At 38.6% G+C, this 21,919-nt stretch overlaps 1 protein-coding gene and 2 long non-coding RNA genes across 8 annotated transcripts in view; 2 read left to right on the top strand and 1 right to left on the bottom strand.

Annotated features, from left to right (window-relative positions):
* The window catches only part of GAB3 (GRB2 associated binding protein 3), a 774,285-nt gene that overhangs the window by 485,202 nt on the left and 267,164 nt on the right, over nucleotides 1-21,919 (top strand). The window lies entirely within an intron of this gene.
* The window catches only part of LOC111928716 (uncharacterized), an 83,410-nt gene that overhangs the window by 14,941 nt on the left and 46,550 nt on the right, over nucleotides 1-21,919 (bottom strand). For 2 of the 4 annotated variants that reach the window (XR_002864272.2, XR_015276470.1), the window contains 2 exons: nucleotides 19,080-19,129; nucleotides 17,733-17,799 (listed from right to left, as the gene is read on the bottom strand). This is a non-coding gene — a long non-coding RNA (uncharacterized LOC111928716). Of the gene's footprint in view, nucleotides 1-13,087; nucleotides 16,169-17,732; nucleotides 17,800-19,079; nucleotides 19,130-21,919 lie in introns of those variants that run through there. The other 2 variants (XR_015276469.1, XR_015276468.1) reach the window with 2 other exon arrangements.
* Nucleotides 467-21,176, top strand: LOC111928717 (uncharacterized). Of its 2 annotated transcripts, none has more exons than XR_015276472.1 (7): nucleotides 467-1,153; nucleotides 13,809-14,400; nucleotides 14,963-15,054; nucleotides 17,870-17,979; nucleotides 19,553-19,656; nucleotides 20,658-20,757; nucleotides 21,011-21,176. It is a non-coding gene; the product is annotated as an uncharacterized LOC111928717 (long non-coding RNA). The 2 variants fall into 2 exon arrangements; XR_015276473.1 differs by lacking the exon at nucleotides 467-1,153 and adding an exon at nucleotides 16,112-16,262 and having other exon boundaries at nucleotides 14,322-14,400.

Raw genomic sequence — 21,919 nt, 5'->3', positions numbered from 1 at the left:
TAGGACACTTATTTTCTGCTTTTATTTACAGCAATTTCTGGTTTCATAGTCTCACTGAATCTTATCTCAGGGCAGTATATATTTCCATATCAAGAGGAAACTTCTGTACAATGCTCCCAAATTTGCTCCCGGTTGTTTTAAGGAGAGAGATGGCTGTGCATAAATACGCAAGAGGAAGTATTACACATGGGTAATGTGATGCTTGGCTCTCACAATTAGGGGATAAATATTGTGTGCACGTTAAGAGAAGCTTTATTGATGTACAGTTGCTACTGTGATTTGTTGTTTAGATGTCCCCTGCTCTCCCCACAGGCCCCTCTCCCCGCTCTGTACCGTGCACAGGCCTTTGTGACCGGGGGAGGAGCGCTGCTGGGGAGGCGGGGCATGGCAGCACCTCACCTCCAATCAAGTTGCAAGAAAGTGGTGTCCACCAATGGACAGTGAAGAAGAGTTGACTGACAGCCTTGGGGAGGGGCCTGAGGCAGCACCAGGGTGTAGCAGGTGGAGCAGCCATTTTGTGAATTCATGGCTGCCAGTGACGAACTCTGGAGTTGCTGTCCTTTTTCCTTATTCAGTCCTTTGTTATATTTGTTAAGGTTTAATAAACCTTTGGAATTTTAAAAAGTGAGGGGTCGTTTCTCACAGGAAGTATCAGAAACAAAATCTTATGAGTGAGATGTGAAAAGATTTCCCCAGCATTGTAACTGTAGCATACCTGAAGCACACACTGTTTGTTCTAGGCTAGAAAGTAATAGAAAGGCTTCCAAATAATGAAAAAGTAATCTTCCCAGAAGTTTCTGGGCTCCTCAATGAATTTCATCAAAATGTCATGCAAAATAAAAACACTGCCATATATTTGCAGTAGAAGTTCCTGAATAAGCCAGTGGTAAAGCGAAGGGTGTATAACCGACTCTACCTATGGTGTACCAATCAAAGAAGCAACTCAGCTGTAAAATTTGAATTCAACTGTTTTTCCAGATCTCTATCTGGCACTGATTCAATCCAGACAATTAGATACTTATTTCAGATGGCTGCAAAAACACTTCTCCCTGTCAGCTCTGACCATCTCTCTGCAGCTTTGCTGAAGAATGCTGGTGAAGAATTTCAGCAAATTTCATCTGCAATAAAATACCGAAGCTGCACATGAAGTTTGGTGAGTTTATTATTGCTGCTGTCTTTCCTAGGGGGGAGAGAAATTAAAGACAAGCCAGAAAAAAAATGTAGAGGCTAATCATATATTTGGTCAAGTGTCTATTAAGAGCAAATATGAAAAAAAGTTAGCATCCCAGAGTGATACTAGAATTGCACATCAGTAAATGGTGTAAGAATAACACAAAATTAAAACTAAAATTATTAGAATTTCCAATGGGTAAGGTTTTAATTTTGTATTTTCTTTTTAGCCCAGAAAATCATTTCAGCTGTCTTGCAAAAATTTGCAATGAAAAAACAGGTTTGTTTGCAGTCTGCAACAACGAGCTGGAGTGAAAGACAAAACTCCAACTGGGCATGTGATAGAGTAAAAAACACTTCTAATAACAAGGAAAAAGAAATAATACAATTCTAAAAAAAATTTTTATCATTTTTCTTTCTGCTCATAAAGAAATTAATTGCTACAGAAATGCACACAACCAGGCAGAAAGTTCCTGGGTGATACTATTTTTTTTTTCTCATAAAAGAAGGAAAAAGATTGTTGTCAATGGCCAGGTTTTTTGAATCACCTGCAGTGGTCAATCCCACTGATGAAATAGTCAGGCAATGTAATTTTCAAAGCTGATGAAAAAAGAAGCCAAGCAAAGAGACAAGCAGCCAGCTACAAAACACCCTTAGACAATAGAATATCCTTAAAGAGACTCACTAATGGGTCTCAAACTAATTTGTGCCATTATTCACTATTTTAATCATCAAGGACAGCTTGATCTCTAAATTCCATTTAAAAAAAAAAAAGCCAGTTTTAATTAGTATGGTTTCCCAGCAATCCCTTGTACCTATTGCTGTGACTTCAACTAAAAAAAGTCAGAAAAATAACAAATCTATAGCTCAAATAAAAATATGTTTTGCGAAAAACATAATTTTTCTCAGTTCTGTTGTTACTGTTTCTGTTATTTTTTTCATTAGACACTCCTCCACCACTTATCCCCCTCAGGCAAAGATTACATGATTGATTCTGAGCTTGCAGCACCTGCTGCAATCAGAAAAGTGCCCTTCCTGAAAAAGCTCCAGCAGAATGCAAGGAGCAGCAGCAACCAGGAGGAGGCTGAAAGAATTCTTTATCCCTATCTATAGCACAGGCCTTTGTGCTAGTTGAACCTCATGTGCTTCTTGTTAGTCCACTTTCCCACCCTGTCCAAGTCCAGGTCCTCCTGCAGGACTATCTCTTCCAAATATCAGCTTCACTACTCAGTTTGGCATCATCAGCAAATTCACTTTATGCCATACACTTTATGTATATATTACTATATACAGAATACACTTTATGCCATATTCCAGATTATTTATGATGACAATAAATAGTATCAGGCCCAATATCAATCCCCACTGGATTATACGTGCTGTAAAATCTTCAGTCTGCAAGGAATACATGTAACAGGAAGTCACCCAGAGTCACAAAGCCCAAAATTGATCAGAAGTAGAAATCTCAGGTCAGCACCTTAAGGGACTGTTGAAATCAGGAATGCTTCATCTACTTACTCCATCAGAAGGTTTGTGGCAGAAATACTTCAGTATTTATAAAAAAAATATTTCTGTTGAGTTTCTAATCTGCATTTCAGTCATCCCAAAGCAGACAAATGTGTCATTTTAAAATATAACATCATAAAACTCAATGACTGCACTATTTCTCCTCTTGTCAACATACCAATTTTCCAACATAGTACTATTTGCTTGAACTATTCCCAATACATACCAGTGCAAGAAAGAGGGGAAAATACCTGAAATTATTTAGTCAGAAATGAAAAATTTGAGATATGAAGCTTCCAAAAAACCTATTTACACCTAGAGCATAGAAAAATGTGTATGTTGATGCATTTCATTAAGACAATTACTAGAAATCTGATGTGATCTGTGTTCCTGTCAGTTCACCTCAGCACATCCTGCAGGCAGAGGGAAAGCTGGAATGTGAGACAAAGTATTATGAAATTAGTACAGTTGGGTTTTTCCTCCCCCTAACATTCAGAAGAATTTTTTTTCCTGAAAGGGATCAATTCTCTAATAAGACTGAATTATGCACATCTCATTTACTGGAAGAAAACTGGAGAAGAGTGGTTTACAGGAAGGGAAAATACAAGAAACACTAAATTGGATCTTGAATAGCTGTTGTAACTAAGGAGACTTCATTTGGTTTTTACATTTTTTCACTTGTCTCTTGGAAAGTATGTTACACAGAAGGGACTGCTGATGAATTTTGGACAGTGTGCCTGGTTTCTGGTTTTTTTTTAAGGCATCTTGTAACAGTCTCCAAACTTTATATCATAATTGCATGATGCTCAAATATTCCTCATGTGAGGACTCGTGAGAAATTAGGCTTATTTCATGTATGATCTGAAACATTTTCTGGCTGTCAATACATAACTCCTCAGCAAAGGGGATTTTGTCAGCAGAGCTGCTGAGAATAAAATGGTAGGATGTCTCACCAAAATGTATAAACTCTGTAATTCCCATTATGGAGGTGAAGTCAGTCTGTCATGGGGCCATTTAAAGTATTTGTGTGGGATTCTGTAAACGAGCCTCAGCATCCATTTATAAGGCATTTAAGACTCTGTTGGAGCTGATCAAACTGTGAGTGAAATTTTTGATCTAATATAAAAAATTCTATCTTTTGGAAAACCTAAAACAAAATAAAAACCCAGACTAAGATCATTCCGTTCTTTTCCACAGGGACTGGAATGCAAACAAGAGTTACTGTCACTGGCCAGGGAACAACCAAACACTGTTAAATGGGATCAGCAACCATAGATCCTGCTTCCCATGATTTGTAACAAAGGAAGTGCTGGCCTTTCAAGGTTCAAGTTCCCAATGATCTTTCCTGAGAGGGCCTCTGTGTTTCTACCCAAGGCAGAATGGGGGTCTATCAATTATGAATGTGCTGATAAGCTCTGGAAGGGATGAAACCAGCTGAGATACAAGCAGTCATTTGGAGACAGCAATGAACTCAGAAAAAGCCTGCAGCAATTTGTTTCATATCATACACTGACAGAATTTTGAGTTTAATAATTCTAACAGAATTACGGCTCACAGAGATGCTAAGTTATGAACAGATAACCCATCCTCCACACCATCTCCAGGTGCAAGATGTTACCCCAACCCACCCTGGGGTGATATCAGTGATGTATTTTTCCTAGAGCAATGCTTTTAGTGCTCTCCTTTTGCTTTACACTCAAAACAAGGTAGAAACCTGCACACAAGCAGCTGCTCTGAGTTCTCACAAATTCACACCCTGCCTCCTTCTGCTCTAATATAATTGTTTGCCCACGTACCTGAAAGTAACACAGACATATGTCAGATTTTACTAACAGGATCGTGGCAGGTGTCTCTCTAATTTGGAATTATGGTAGTGAATTCTTCATCTGCATTTTGATAATCATATTTGCAAAGTGGTAACATTTGCAAGGCTCAAAGACAAGTACAGGCACACCTTCCTTAGGGACTCTCTGTGTTGGGCAGCTGCTGCACTCTGTGCCTTCCCTCTGCCTTTTTCTATACATACACTGTTGACATACACCTTACAAAAAGAGGCTAAGGAATTTTTAAGTGCAAAGTTAAAGTGGTTTTTGCCATACAGACATAGCATTAGTGCTATGCAGAGGCCAGGACCTGGCACAGAAAACATTTTGAAATATCTGTGATTTGTTTATTTCTCTTTCCCAAACCTGAGAAAGCTTTTGTTTTTGGTATGTTTCTGAAAGGTTTTTTGTCTGCGAAAGCAAGGCTCTTTAAAGTGTCTGGTAAAATGCTTCAGGGTAGAATGCATGAAGGGCATGCATTAACATACATTGATTACTTGTATTTTTAAATGTAAATGTTGTCTGCTCAGCATCTGATGGAATTATACCAGTACAGTCAGTGTCATTGACATTCAGCTCCCCGTTCTGAAGCTTGACAATACCTCTGATTCTGCAGTTTTTATTGGATAATTTTCATCATGGTAACAGAAAACTACTCCAAAACACAATAGCTTCTGGTAGTCAGACTTGGGAATTTCAGATCTAATTTCCCAAGGTGTTAGTCTTTGACAGAGGGTTCTGGGGTTCCCTGGCAGTGCTGGCAGAGCACTGATAGCCTGTGACTTATTTTGTGTGTATCTGCAGCTCCATTTTTTCCTGAAAGTGGCAATTCAGATTTAGCTCAGCAGCACTCCTACCATCAGTGAGTCCTTCTCTCTTCTGAGTATAGTAGGCCATAACATGTCTAAAGAAAACATCTTTAATGAACTCTTGGTCTTAGATATATTGCAGGCAGGGAATCCCACTCTTTGCAAACATATATCCAGTGCCCAAACCATCATCAGTTTTCTTGCCAGGCAGGACAGGGATAGTTTCATATTACCTGGCTTCTGGAGTCCTCTTGTGCAAACTTCTGTCCTGTGACAAGAACACAGAGCCTGGCTGCAGTGGCCTCCACACACTTGGGCAGCCACACACCTCATCCTCACCTCTGAGCCCTTGTCACAGACCCTGAAGCAGGGATCCCCTGTCTGAAGTCCAAGGCAGAAAGACTTTATGCTATAGCTCTAACTTAATTAATGCAATGGTACCTAACTCTGCAAATACAAAAATCCAGAAGGGAACAGGAACAAATTCTACCTGACTCTAAATTCCTCAATTTTAAGAACAAGTGGCTGCTGGTAGAACTTTGAATCACATTAACAGAGCCACTTTGCCTTCCACTGTTAATTTCTAGCCTGTTCTCTTGATTACACAGGGACATTAATACATTAATACATTATCTTCCACTGTTCCACAGTTTTAGAGTGTCCCAGACTCATTAGTAATGACCAGGCAGACAACAGCTCCACATCTCACTCAGCAACAGCCACATATTCAGGCACTGTTGCTAAATCTGTACATTTTCCCTCAGTCTGGTAACAAAATGCCCTTTTCATGACCCCAGGTAATGCACAAACACCACTCTTTGACAGTCAATAATCCACTGCTCTTTTGGCATTCTTTTGAATCCATATAGTTAATTAAGGTATGAATGTCTATCCAAAAATCTATACTGATTAAGCCTGGATTGCAGAGTTCTTTCCCTGCTCATTCTGAATAACCGTGCAAATTATGAATATCCAGACAAAGAAAGCAGCTCCAGTTTCTGTGTATTTATTTGACTTGAGATCTGCCATCAAAGAAAAGAGTGTCATTACTTGAGCACCAAGCCTTAAGTGATAGATTCCAAGTGCATCATTTTTAGAGTCATTAGAGGTTATCAGGCCTATATGGTTGCTAAGATACTATGAATCTTGAAGGAAAATATAAGATAATGGTAGGCAGTCACTGTGATGTTTATCAGCATATGTTCTCTGCATCTTACTTAATAGCATCATGATTAGGATCATTTTCAAGTGTTCCTGTCTATTTTCTAGCTAGGTGCAAGAATGCAACTGCATGAAGTCAGCAAATATTGTTTATAATTCATGTTTTGCCATGAGTAAATGAATTTGTGGAAGTCAAAATTTGTAATTGCCACTGCAGAATTTATTAACAAGTAAGAGAGTGTGTGTACAGGTTTCTTTCCTGGCTATTAAATAGTATCTTTAGACTTGGAATTAAATCATCCTTCATTGATTTAAAGTATATTTTGTGATAACAGAGACTGTGCTTTCAAAGAGTTTTTAAATTAAATTTGTAGCTGAGGTAATTGCTGTTGCAAAATTATGCAACTAAAGTAAAGCGTTATGCAGGAATTTTCTTGATATTATAATTTAACTGCCTCTTTTCTAAATCGTGAAAGTGTGAGATGCCAGATTAGGGCAAAGCATTAGGTTATTACTGCATTATTTCATGGTCTATCTCTGGAAGTATCTGGTGATAAGTAAAGGGATGAATCTGCAGTGATATGAGAGTGCTCGCACTATAACCCCCAAAGTCCTCCCTGGGTTCACTCTTTCACTGCTCCAAAATGGTGAAGTCCAAGATGGGAAAATTGCCCATTCTCCCTGACTTGCTACCATAACAAAGAATGTAATTCCTACACCAATGGACAGAGATAGCCAAATAAGCTCTTATTATATAATGGAAAAAATGGTGGTTGTTGTTAGTATTAAATAGTAAGGGACTGGAACAAGTTGCTCAGAGAAGCTGTGGATGCCAATCCCTGGAAGCATTCATGGTCAGGTTGGATGGGGCCCTGATGTAGTGGGTGGTATCCCTGCCCATGGCAGGAGTAGAACTGGATGGTCCCTAAGGTGCCTTTCAATCCAAACCATTCTAGGATTCTGTGATTCTTATCTGTCATGCACTAAACCCACAAACCAGTGGACAGGTGCCCGTGGCATTTGAAGGAAAGCACACAAAGCAAGTAAGACAAAAGTTCAACAGGCTCTCTTATCCAAGCTTTCAAATAAAGCATCTTCCCATTCCACACTACAGAGGCATTTTAGTATGATTTGCCAACTACCTTTCCCAACACAAAACAAAATACATTTCAGGTGAGAAAAGCTGCTGGAATACACAGCAGAAGACACCAAGCAGCCAAGATCAGAGTGATATTATGCTACAAGAATTAACCTGCATCTTCTAAAAGATTTCAACTGGATCTCATACAAAACAAGACTAGTGACACCTTTCTGGAACCATCCCCTCCCATGTTAGTGAAATTTTGTTCTATGAGCCTGCAGTTCTGACTCAAAGCAAGGTTTCCCTGTCCTTGACAAGAACTGCAGACTGCTTTTTAATTCTTTCAAGAGCACTGGAGATTTAGACATTCATTTAAAACTCAGAGTTTGTTCAAAGAGCCTAAGACCCACTCACAAGAACAAAAAGAGGCCGTAATATTTTTAATTTTCCTGGCATCCACAAAGATGAATACACACTGACATTTGAGTACTGTAACTTTAAGTAAATGAGCCATAAAGAGTATCTGTCAGCTAAAAGGCACCCAAGGGCTTGCTTTGCAATGTTTCTTTTTAAAAGAATGTTTGTTTTAACATTATTGTTGCAACCAGCCAAAGAAAACTGTAAAGCCATCATAAAAAATACAAGTAGATAGCCAGTTGTTAAGAGTTGGTTTAGGAACAATCATAGGAGTGATAGACTGTGTGACCCAGGAGAGGTTCCTTCCAACCCTAATGATTCTCAGAATTGATTTTCTTTTGCAACTCACTTTCAGTTAGTCGTTTTGAAAAAAAAAAATAAAAAAGGTTTAGATCAATGCTGCCTTCAATGACACAGCCATTCCAGCTCCTGCAGCATTTTCTCACCATGACAATCTCTTTATCCTCTTGTTTGTATGAAGACAGTTCTCTACTCCACTGTTCCTGGCTGTACATAAAATAAGGGGATGGGCTCATAGTTTGCTGACTACAGGGTTGAATATGACATTAATACCAATCAGTTATCAGATAAAACTCTGACTGCACTTCTCAGTGAGTGAGTATACAGTTGTTCTGCTCACAGTTTGGGAGAACTAATCTTTTAATTCATTATCACAGTTGCTAAATAGAACCTCTTCTAGCTAGAAACTAGAATAGAAATACAAATATAAGAAACGTTTATTTCCAGAAGGATCCGTTCTGTAAGTTTTATATTGCAGAACACCAACACAATTTCATATAAGCTGGTATTTGCACCAGATTCTTAAGGACAAATATCCAGCACTTCCTCACTTTCAGTTAGCAGTCTAAAAGGAGGACAGCATTTTACCCCTACTTCTTTCCCTTTTCAGTCCACTGGCACAATAAATAGTCTGTGCCTAAACAAGAAAGAAAACTCTCTGTAGATCAGGGGAAATAACGCCCAATTAATTAAGTGAACTCTAGGGGTATCTCAGTATTCTGAGTCACATTTTGCAATGACATGTAAAGACCAGATCTAACTCCTCAGCACTGACATCTGGGATGACCACAATGAACAGAGAATAGTTTATGGGCATACCAAAATCTCTCTTTTGATGGAGCTGCCTATAAATGATTGCAGAATAAGAGGCCCAGATATTTCTCAAAGAGCTAAGTTGGTTGGAGGCATAAATAAATATGCTTAAAACAATAACTAAAAAATTAAACACCAATAGTTTTAGTGCACTGCACAGTGACATTCTCCAAAGCACCTCTCTTAATCAAGCACAATAAAGCTTCCTTTTGTCTCTTTCCATGAAAAGGACTTGTACCATGGAAAAGGAAAAGTAGAAAGGTATGACACCAAAATGGCTCAATAAAGCTCCAATATTGAAACACATCATTTCCAAGATTTGTGACCCACTATGCTATTTCTCATTATGTAGGAGGGCTTCAGGGTGCCTGGAGCAGTGGTAATGGAAGAGGTAGAGGGACATGAGTTAACCCAAGCATTTTGACGTCCTTCCATGGACTGTCACTGACATGGGTCACAGTCTGATCTGGAGGGCAGGCAGTTTGCTGCTAAAGCTGCATGTAAGACACAAAAGCAGCACTTCAAAGGTGCACACAAATAAGACCTCGTGTGGAAGCAGAAACCATTACAGAATGACAGCCCAGATGCACCCACATCACTGTATTCATCCCTAGGAGTGCTGTCCCTGTACTTCATTTACCTCAGATGCTTTGTAACTCATTGCAGGCAAGACTTAGATTTTGAAAATCTGAGCAGCTGGAGGCAGTCCTCTCCTGGCAAGCCCTGTGGAAATCTCCCTCAGGCAAAGTTTGTAGCAGTCAGTAGCCTCTAGTATTTGTCATGTATTTTATTTTTGCATTTCTCACTTTGAAAGATCTCCATGCCCATGGGAAGACAGAAGCAAGCCATGCAGACAAGAGCTGGCATGTCTGTACAGGAACAAAGCTGACTGTGTTTTTTAACTGGTTTATAGAACTTTGACTTTTCATATGCCACAACATGTCCCTAGCTCAGGACAAACTCAACAGAACTCGTCAAGTGTGACCTGACCTCTGCAGACCCCCCCATCCTGTACTGCTCAAACAGCCCTTAAGCAGCTGCAGCCCTAGACACATCCTTTGCATCATTGCTCTGCTGTGCTCTGCTGTGCTAGCCCCCAAATGGGGGCTGTTACCATGAATGAGCACAAGAAAGGCTCCCCAGACTTAGCTGGTCTAACTGGCCTGTCTCCGTAGGGTGGCTCATGAATTCAGCATCAGCACACACTGTCTCTGACACAATTTCATTCACCTTGCACCAATGCAATCCAATCAATTTATAATGCAGAACTAAAACTTGCACTATTTTGCTTTTGGCATGTGTTCTTTCCATTCTGCCTTTCCAGCTTGTCATCACCAACTATTTCAGCAGTGCAATGTTACTTCCTTATTGTAGGAGATTTACATGATTCATAGAACCATAGAAAGGGGATGGAATGGACCTTGAAGTTCATCTAGTCCCAACCCCCTTGCCATGGGCAGGGACACTTCCCACTAGACCAGGTTCCTCAAGGCTTTTTCCAATCTGACTTTGAACTCTGCCAGAGTTGGGACATCCACAACAACACCCATGGCTTCAAGCACTGTCCCATAAAAGTCCCTGCCTTGTGCAGTTTTTACACTGCATTGCCTTTCTCATCCCACAGATCTTCTGTACCTTTTTGCCTTTGTTTTTTTCCTTTGCTTCTACTTCTCTCTAAAGTATCCCTCTCTCCTTCTTCCCACACTTCTTCCACTCTCCCATAACTTCTGCCACGTCTTGGATTTCCATAAACTCATCATGTGGAAATGTATGCAATACAATTCAGAGAGGTCACCTACACTGTTCTTGATTTATTTTATCCAAGTCATCCTATTCCTTATTGCATCTGGTGTTTTCCAGAAAGGCAATTTCTAGATGACACACCATGGAATCGGCACACATCCAAAAAGTATTGCTGCTTCACATAACACAGTATTTGGCATGGTCTCATGTTGCCCTGAAAAACAGCTTTTATTGTGGGCAAAAGATCAAAGCAAAAAGAAATTTAAAAAAAACAATGCAAAGTCAATCTGGTCAAAACTTAAGACTTTCAATTGGCCTGAAATATTGACACTGTAGAATTTGTTTAGCTCATACTCAGGGTAAATTGGCATTTTTCCTTCTACAAGGAACCTTTAATAGAAATTCTCTTGCTTTGGAAACATTATGTTTCCAAAATTCATTCTGATACCAGAGGCAGCTGACTGAAATTTGCGTTATTTTTCAGTCTCAGAGCTCTTACAAACACTTTTCCTGTACACGGACACAGAAACAAGGAGAGTCCCAACTTTTTCAGTTTAGCTGTTCTGGCTTTCTGAACCCCAGATTTTTAGAACTGATGAAACTATCATGGCTGAAATATAGTTTGGGACTCCTAGATTCCCTGAAATGTGCTCACCTTGAAGAACTGGTATTTCAAGTCAATGAACCATAAAATACCAGCCAACAGCAGCTCACAGCCCCAGGAGTTCACAGCTGATCACAGGGAGCCAGATATCACTTTTGCCTTTCACTGTGAATCCTCCTAACTGTACCCCACAGGTTCCCATCCACCTCACCCCTGCCCAAATAAACCTGCCTTCTTGCAAATACTCCATTCAAAGAAAATTTCAATAGCAGGACATTATCTGGAGATTATAGCATTTTGGAAAGATAAAATTTCATGGGTGCATAAGTAATATTTTTTTTAACTATGATTACATCTCCAGGAAGAAAAGTTAGGAAAGGGCCATGGAAATCAACATAGCTGACTGTGCACAGTGCCCTAAATAATTAATCTATTCAAAACTCCAATGAAAGAGAAGGAACAGATTCTTGGAACTTGCCTAACTCCATTCAGTGTGCTTGTCTAATAAATGCTGGTCCCTGGGACATCCAAAAATGAACAGCAAATGAGAACTCCAGAATTCACCATTTCTAGTTTGGGGTTCAAAATGCAGTTTCTAAAACAGCTAACCTCAGAAAAAAGAAAATTCTGTCCTTGAAAGGTTTTTTACTGTTCTTGACCATAGCTGATTGGTATATCATTTGCACCTCGCACTCAAAATCAATGTCACAAGACAGAAGAGTTATATTCTGATGTTTCATGTGTACCAGCTTGCAAAATATAGAAGAGGAGGAACTGCAATTTTACCCTTTCACTTTCAGTATCTGACTGATGGCCATTTTACAAAATTATGTTACTATTTTCCTGGTTTACAAAATCAGTGACCCATAAGAAATAGCTTTGAAATCATAAGCTACTGAATGCATAGACTAGTGTCATCTCATTCACTAAACATGTTATCAATAGAGGTATTCATGTTCTGTTCCATTTTGTCTTTTTTTTTTTTAATTGTAGTCTTTGAATATTAAAAAAAAAGCCCTGCTAAGTAGGTCTTTTCTTATGTGATAGAAGATAAGAAAGAGTATAACCCAGTCAACTGCAGTCCACAGCTGAAATATCACATACATTGTCAGTTTAATAATGTTCATAACTCAGATAAAATTTCATTAGCAAAAACTTACAGCAAAAGTCAATGAGGCTAAATTCTTTGTACTCATTTCTCTTCATCGAAACACACAATTGTATAATCTGATCTGTTTTAGTTACCTTTTCTATACACCTGAAAGTTCCAATAAAACTGCACAAAACTGAGTTTCAAATAAGCATCTTAACAGAGTCTGGTGCAGAACAGAGGTAGAAGCACTGAGAATATTTTGAAACAATACTTTGATTTCAAGATTTTCATATCACCAGAGACCAAGAAGCTGGTAATTAAGAATTGGCAATCTGCTGAGAAAACATTTTCTCTAGATTACCGTTAAATTGAAAAGAGAAGTACAAATTTATATTTGAACTAATAAATTAATCAATCATCTAACTGCACAATACTCTTTTTATAATTTATAATTTTATCATTTATAGCAAGTGCAATCTAGTAAAATGGCTTAAATGATAAGAGATTGTTCTCCTTAAAAGGAAGTCCTATAACAGACACACAAACAAACAGCAAATTAAAAAGCCATAACAGCAGTACTTCTATTGGCTTTTATTCATTATCATTTCACATCGATTACCATCATGCATTTTTAATTATGAGGACAAAGATCTGACCAAAGCATTTTAGTATCTCTGTTTGTGTAGGCTTTTAACAATGCATCATGCAGTGCTTGTCATATGGTCTGAAAAATTATCAAATAAGTAAGAGCTGCCTTCAGCAAACACCATCTTTCTCGTTGACAGAAATACTCAGCACCTGTTGCAGTTTTTTCAAAAGGAGTCTCTCCAGCTCAGTTACACGGTCCTCCAAAATATCTGCTTGCTATAATAGTGAGAAATGTGGCTTTCGTTCCTACTACTTCTTCGTGCTTGTCATTTTCACTGGTTGAAATTCAGATTAATATTGCTAATAACAGACTCTACCTGCAAGGTCTTTTTTCGTTATTTTGTTTAAAAAGACTCTTAATTGGTTCAATTATGAATTATGGTTTCAACACAAAGTAATTTAAGTGAATAGGCTTACCTTGCCTTGCATAGATTAAGTCTTCTGCTAGCAAGGGAGTAAAATCAGACTTTTTCTCATCAAATTCAATTTAAACTTATACACAGGTGTATATCACAGCATATATATATATATATAAATATATATATATTCCTAGAAACTCAGCAAGATTTACAGTCCTTGCAAAGGAACAATAAAAACTGCCTTCACTTCTATTTTCTCCTTTTACCTTCATATATTTCAGGAGAGGTCTGGAAGTAGATTAATTAAAGGAACAAAACAAATGATCCACGTCCTTGTCATCAGTCACATAATTGGTCCATCAGCACTGCAAAAACTTGTAAGGTCTCATGCTCTCTTCTGCTGATTTTTTCTACTTAAATGTAATGTAGAAACTTTACACCTGGCCCCTGATGAAGGTCCAGATTTCTGGGATTGCAGTAAGCATGGCAGAGAAGAAACAATTTGATTTTACAGAAAATGGAGGGAAACAAACAAAAGGAATAGAAAACCCAGGCCATCTATGTCCCTGCAGACACCTTTACATGTGGAACCACAACAAAAGGAAGTTATTAGTGCTCTACACATCACAGGACTGTTTGGCACAAGAGTCCCACCTCATCTTTGCCACACTGGGAGAAGTTGAAGAAAAAATGAAATGTCAACATGCAGAAATCTGAGAGCTGCAGTATGGAAATGGGGAAAGAAGAGCAAAAGGAGGCTGTGTTCCCCTGCTCCCACGGCTAAATATATGATGGGAAATTTCAAAATGTCCCCTAGAGATGTACAAAACACTCACTGGTGGTGAGAGACTTCTCCAAGGCCAAGCTGTTCAGGTATAAGCAGTTCATTATATGGGTAGAGGGAGGAAGAGACCCGTTTATGCTGCCAGCCACCGCGTACACGTTGTCAGGGAGCGAGAGAGGGTGGTCCAGGGAGAGAGACAGTTTAAGAGCCAGGGGAGAGAGCTTAAGAGAGCAGGGAGAACAAGAGAGTGAAGTTCTTGTTACAATACATTATATCCTTTTCTACAGTGAATGTTCTAATTCCCAGTAACCAATCACTACGAGACACACCCACTAAAAAATTTACATATAGCCGATTAGAACTACTATATTACCATACAGTGCTACATTTTAAATTCTAAAAGCTTTACAAATTCTTCTCTTGCTGCTTGACCTTTTGATTCTCTGTCTGCAGAAGGACATTGTTTCATCAACAGGGATTCTCCTTCAGCTGGCTAGGCTGTTTTCTTTGGTTGTATTGTAACTAGCACTCAGTATCCCATATACTCAAAGCTAGCTTTCATTCCTATTTCGATTCTAGGTTTCACATTTTCAGAATCTTTTGCTAAACAATCATATTCATAAGGTTTCTCTGTTTCATCCTCCCCAACAGTCCCCAAAATAAGAAGGGAAAATGGGAAAATGAGGATGCAAGGCCCATGTGTGCTTCTTGCAGCCAGCTGAGCCAGCAGAATTAAAAGTGAGGTAAGCTACTAGTTTCGTACTTTTTTAGGCTTAAACACTTCAGAGCAGGGTTTCTTCTTTTCTTTGTTCAGCACAATGAGGGCAAATGTCTTAGTGCTTGTGTGATGTAGAGAGCAGAGGCAGTACCTTAAGAACTGCACGTAAGGCAAACAAAGTGGCTGAATGCATTGGGAGAAAAATTCTGTTGTCGATATATTCTTTTCCTTCTCAGTGTTTAATGTTTACTGTTCAGAGTATTTAAGGTTTGAGGTTTGCATTGACCTTTTTAGGACAAATGACAGGCTCAAAGCTAAACACACGTTTAGATGTTTTGGCATAGCAGAGAAATTAAGCCCAGCACAGCAGAGGATTAAATCTACACTATAGCCACTGCAGCCTTCACATTGCTTTATTGCTAATTTTTGCACATATGTCTGTGATCGGTTACAAGGCTCTGACATATGGTGCGTGCACCTGCTAAGTCAGCCAGGGCTATTGCCTCAAACAACACGGACACTTGTGGCAGGATCTGCAAGAATATAAATAAGGGATTATAATGTCCCTCATGCTGTAGTGCTTTGCATTCCCCAAACAGCACTGTGGCAATGCAGTAATCTCAGATAAACAGTCTAAAATGTTCTGTAAGCATGCTACAGAATAGATTCATCACTCTCCCATAGTTAAGCAAATTTATTACTAATTATGCAAGATTTAAATTGATAAAGTGTGTTTTCAGGGTTTGGTATTCATTTGCATGATTTGGTGTGGAATATGAGCAGAACACTTATCTACCACAGTCACGTTTTTATCTGTAAAATTACATTAATTGCCCAAGAAATTGGCAACCACATTTGTGTGAGGGAGCCATAACGTTCAACCAGTCTTTGTCACAGAGCTGGGCAATAGCATTCACACGTTCCTCCAGCACCAGCCTCCCTGACTTGTTCCCTCTGCATCTCCCAGGGATGTTCCCCCACTGCCCAATTAATGCCCTGTTAAACTGCTCACCTGCAGAGCCTTTTATTCCCAGGCCTCTGAGCGAAGCTTTAATCCCTCTGCTACACATCCCTTCCTGCAGGGCTGCCGTGGTTCTTGATGCGTTTTCAAGTTCACTCCGAGTACTGAACAGCCTCTCCTGCCGGTTTTCCAGCGCTTAAAGAGGTTATTCCTTACCAGATCCTTTAGGACCTACCTGTACACCAGATTCTTCAGACCGCAGCTGTAGTCAGGTTTTTAAAGCAACTGTTTGCACACATTACAGAGAGCTATGTTTATTCTGCTGTGTTTCACCACATTTGTTTTGGCATCAGCCTCTTCTGACAGATTGGAAATAGCACAACAGCAGCTCTGCAACTGCCCATACGATGACTTTTTCTGTAAAGGGGCTTTTCAGGACAAAGAATATCAAGTTCAAATATCAGAGCTTTCATGGCATTTAATACCACATATCTAGATCTGGTCCTCAAAAGTAGATTCTGGACTGTATCTGCAACATGGACTTTTGCCAGAGTTCACCTTCTCCTATTCCACTTATTATGAAAAAAAATTGCAAATCATGTATTTGTCTCAAAAATATCAGGAAAACATCTTTAAAGATTTGAACACAATTAAATATAAACCTCAAAATTTCATTTTCTATTTGGATTTGAATACCATTATCTTTTCTCTGTGTACCCAGGTAATTTTATATTCTAGGATGCAATACCATATCCTCAGGCACAAGAATAAAAATTGAATTTTTTCATTTTATCCAGTTCTTAATATTTTTGTACGGGTATTGAATGTGTGGCTAACATCACTGTAGTAGAGGCAATTAGCAAAGTATGACTTTTTTTTCCCCCTTTTAAATATCCCTCTGTACACTCTGGCAGTCTTTTTACATCTTTTTTCACACTCCTCAATTAAATTATTCCCCATGCTTACACCTGAGTACACAGATTATATAGTTCAAGTGACATATTTCAAATTCAGTCTTTTGAATCTTTCCTATTCCTAGTCCTGCTAGCAATTTTCACCTATGGAAGACTCTCCAGAACACATTACCATTAAAATCTGCCAGAGACTCTATGCAATATTAGTCAAGGCATCTTTAATAATGCAAGAAAGGTCAGCAGCTCACAGAATATCAAGCTATGTATCAAAGAATTATGAATCTTTTTCTCTGTGCAGATTTCATAGGTATTCTTTGGGGCTTTTCCCTGATTCATTTTATGCCAACAACAGAGGATTTGTTTCATTTTCATCATATACCAGAAAAAAAAGAAAATAAGAGGAAGAAAAAAAACTTTCTTATCAAATGAGAGTAAGAGTGTCAGTATATAAATCACTTCTTATATGTCAGTACATAACTAGGGATCAGGTATGTAACACACTTTCTACGTGAGAAGTAGCTGATTCCTACTAATTCAATTAGAAATTGCATTGTAACTCCATGTGCAAAAGTGACAGCCAGAACTTATGGCTGCACAGGCCATGTCCTCTCCAAGCCATCGAACACAAGGAGCTAAATTCCATATTTTGTTCCTTCAATGCCACTAGAGTTAATGTTGCTTTACAACTAACAGGTTTTTCCTGGAACAGCTCAGGATGTGATCACATAGCAGAGCCCTGACCTCTTGACTACATAATGCTTTTGTGATCAATAGCACTGAAATTAATGTGTTTATCATATCAGAGCATTTTAAAAATTTCATACATACAGTCACTAATTACCTCCAGTGCCCATGATACAGCATTTTGAAGTGCTGGTCCAGTGCTTTCAAAATTCTGCACAGGAAAAAGTTGAATTAGGCAGTCTGAAAAATCAAACCAAACTAATTTCTTCTGTTCTCCCCAGGTCATTAATCTTCATGGGACAAATTACCACCGGCAGCTCAACAGAGTGGCACTGATGGACTGGGGAGACAACAAAGCCACCCTGGCATAACTGAGAGGAGCATTTTCCTTGTATCCTCTGCAACTTCTTCCTTGAATTTCCCCATATTTCCTTTTTCTTTTTTTTTTCTTTTTTTTGTGCAATTTATTAGAATTTATTATTTTTAATTAATGTATATTTAGCATGATTTATTCAAACTCACATTGAGCCATCCACTGCTGAACAACATGACCACTGTGACTGCAAATTGACAAAGCAGTTTTGACAGGGTATCTTTTCTGCACACAGTTCTGCAAGAATAGCAGAACTATTCTGATAAAAGAGGAGCAGAAGAAGTCTTACAATATTTAGAAATTACACAGGGTCCTGGTATAGCAATAGAGGCAAAATATTAAAATAAAAAACTGTCAGCTGAATTCAGGGGGGGATTGTCATGATGAAAATGTGAGCTCTCGAGGAATGCAACAGCAATGCAGGAAGATGAGTTCCAACTTAAAAAAAAAACAGATTTTAAAAGATTTTAAAATCAAATTATAAACAGAATACTAAAACATCTATTTCATTTTCCCAGACAGAAATTATGCTCTTTTCGGTATGGTGTGATATATGCACAAATTAACTCCAGGTCACATTTGCTTTTGTCTTTAAGCTTAAGGGGATGAAATACTCCAGCCTTTTCTTTAACCTATAGCATAACAGTAAAAGGCACTGATGAGGTCACAAGAGTACATAATAAGTGATCAGTAAAGAAAATGGTGGCATACATTGCTTTTCCCTTGCTGCACTTAGTTCTCTGGAAAATGATCAACAGTAGCTTGCAGCTAAATCATACCCTATTTTTCTGTTATCAAATGGGGTTAAAAAGTCATGTAAATAAATATACATGAACTAAACAGAAACAGCTGGAAAGTTCCCAGAAGGGACCTCTAACAACCTCCAAGATGGATGGACCATGGTAGATCAAGGGATCATCATTAAGATTAAAGGCTTACACCAAACCTGCTGTGAAATTCAAACTGCTGAATTTAAACTTTGATGGCACAAACTAGAAAGTACTAAATGGTGGTATTTATTAATTCTTAAAAAGCCAGATGATGAGAGGGTTGTTACATTATCTGCATTCCAAATGTGCATGGTGCAATTTGTTGAGATTAAAAAAATCTGTAGATACCTCCTGTGAAAGTCAAACATTTCAGGCAAACTCATTCTTGTATTGGTTTCCTGGAGAAAAAAAAAAATATCAGCATCATTAGTGCTTTTGGGGTTTCTTTTAAGGGCTTCAGACCAACTTCATTTTAGAAAAACACACCATAGAAGTGACTGGAGCTAAATCTTAAGTCTTGGAGGAAGGAGCTTTTTTACCTTGGTTGACCTGTGCTATTCCAAATCTATTTGATGGCATTATGCTCCTGTGCCTAACAAATAACTAAGATGACAGCTGTCTGAGACTGAAAGCATTACTCAGTGTCTCACCATCCTTGTGGGATACCTTCTCCCTGAATTGTTTTTCTAAACTAAGTTAGAGAAATGTTCTACAAGTCCCCTGCAAAGGAGAGGTTTGGCGTCTCTGCTGCAGGGAGATGTTCTCACTGTTTACACTGCACGCTGAGTCTCTGCACAGATGCCACTCTCTAACTCACTCAGCACTTCTCAGCTAAGATCTGTTACCAGCCACAAGGTCCAAATGTTTGAAATCTCAACAATCTCTCTGGAGTGAATGAACAAAAGAAAGCTCCCTTCTTTTTAGAGTAAGTTTTGTATCTCCAAAGAAGACAGTGTGACAGTAATTAGTTATACTTGTTAAGAGATTTACACAGGAAATGCTCCCTCCACAGACAAGCCGTGTGGAATTTATGTATATTTGGAAAAATATTTAGACTTCTGTCATGGCTTTGCCATCTGTATTCCTTGGCAATCATACTCCTTGGGCAAAGAGCTATGCTGACAATGTAAATTAGGTCAGAGTGACATTGGTCCTCTGTGTATGCTGGAAAATATTCAAAACTGCAAAAGAATAGGTGCATCCTGTAATGTGGGAGGAATTCCTCATTACTTGAGACTGTATTTTCAAATTATAACTGTGCCCTGATCCTTTCAGTCAGCACAGAGCCACATTCCACAGCTAGCAATCTAGTATCTGGCACTTGGGCTGGCTTAGTCAGACCTTTGTCAACTGGAAAAGTGGTGGATTTCACTTCAAGCATTAAAAAATATTTCACATGGCAAAACTCAACTGTTGAAACAGTACAAACAATTTCCTCTCTAGAAAAATGATTACAAAGAGTGACGAGACCCATTGTGCGAGAAGACGCTTTCTGCTTCAGCCAGTTCCCACACTGAAGCCCAGTGACAATATTTTGGGAGCTAATCAAATAGGCTTATTTTTAAACACTTGACCCAAAGAGTTTACATTCTCTTCTAACACTGGATGGCATATTTCAATCGGATTTAAAGCTACCATATCAACAGATCCCTCTGAATATCCTGATACCTACGTGCCAAAAACCTGGGACCTGCAGGAGAATCTGTCTTGAAAAAAGTATTGGCTGAAGGAGGGATCTGTTTATAAATCAGGTCGTGGGGGTTCAAGCTTTTAGCAAAGGGGAAAGTTTAGTAAAAGATAGTATGGGGAAAGTAGAACTAGTTATGAAGATGATTTTCTTTAGTTATGCAGTTTTTAAAAGTGCATCCATTTCTGCTCCATCTTACTTTAATTTCACAACACTTACAAGCATGGCACATTTTATAGGAGCTTGGAAGAAGCTTCCCTGCACAGATCCCTCCATTCTGCCTATCTGGAATATGTTCTTGGAAGATAAACTGATACAAACAGACAGCAAAGCACCTTTGTGAGTTGATTTGTGAAAATTGTTTCTGTGAGTAAACAAATGTATTTCCTTACTCTTGACAGACAGCCTCATTAAATTTTCATAAAAGATCTGCATTATTAAAATTCCTATTCTCTTCTGAAGACTGAAGGTATAGGAGTCTCAGGTGACAGTATAGTACCTATTCAATGAAATTTTTTATAAAGATGCTATTTTTAAAAAGAACACTTAGCAATGGAGCAAGTGACCTGTTTTGTTTTGGTTTTTTTTGCAGGAAGAAGCCCACTCTTACTAACAGGAAAGATAAAAACAACCACTTGACTTTAAGTGGAAAAGAGCCTTAGTTACACTAGGAGCCCACCCTGTCTTTCTGGATTATCTTGCTTAAAGAAGTATTTTCAGAAAACAAGAATAAAGTGTTTCAAGGAGTGTTTTTACAAGTGTTGACTTATTTTATAACCATCAAAGTGTAGTGTGTGGAAATAAAAAGATAAGAAACAAAATGTGCAAAAAATCTTCATAACCAGGTATTTGTACTGCTCTTTTCACTCTGACTCCTGCCTATAAAACATGTATCTGCTATTATCCTCCTGCCAGATGAAGAGGCAAGGTTGTTAAAAGTGGTCTGCCAAGAAACTTTTAACTTCTGAGCACATCATCACAGCAGACATAAGATTTTTCCCTGATGAGTGCAAATTACTGTAGGACTGGTGGATCTCCGGCACACAAAGAGCAATACACTCTACCCTGCATAGAAGAGTGATTTTCACTTTGCATGATAACAAGCCTTTTGTATTTTTTAAGTCACTAACAAAGTACCTCTGCAGGAGGCCGCTGTGTTAGTCTTCATTAAAGGATCCAGATCGATAGATTAAGCAAAAAAAAAAAAAAAAAAAAAGGTAGCAATTCTGCCTTAGCCTGAAGCTCTTTCTTTGCACTCTTGAGCTTTATGGGAATCACTGGAACCAAAAGAAAAGTTGCCACTGCATCAAACAATGAGATTTAGAAAAAAAAAAAAAAAAAAAACTTAATTTCAGAAGTCAGTGCTCAAGTAGAAATAAGGCAGAGAGGTAAGTCTAGAGATGGATTTGCTGCTAAGTAAAATAGAAGAAAATTTGGAAACACCTGGAAGCCATTCAGGAGATGTGACATTGCAGATACAGTGGCAGCAGGTACCAAGGTG

This window comes from Cyanistes caeruleus, chromosome 14, assembly GCF_971803275.1.
Source record: "Cyanistes caeruleus chromosome 14, bCyaCae1.hap1.1, whole genome shotgun sequence".
Taxonomy (NCBI): domain Eukaryota; kingdom Metazoa; phylum Chordata; class Aves; order Passeriformes; family Paridae; genus Cyanistes; species Cyanistes caeruleus.
The sequence above is the reverse complement of the archived record's forward strand: the minus strand, read 5'-3'. Positions and strand labels throughout refer to the sequence as shown.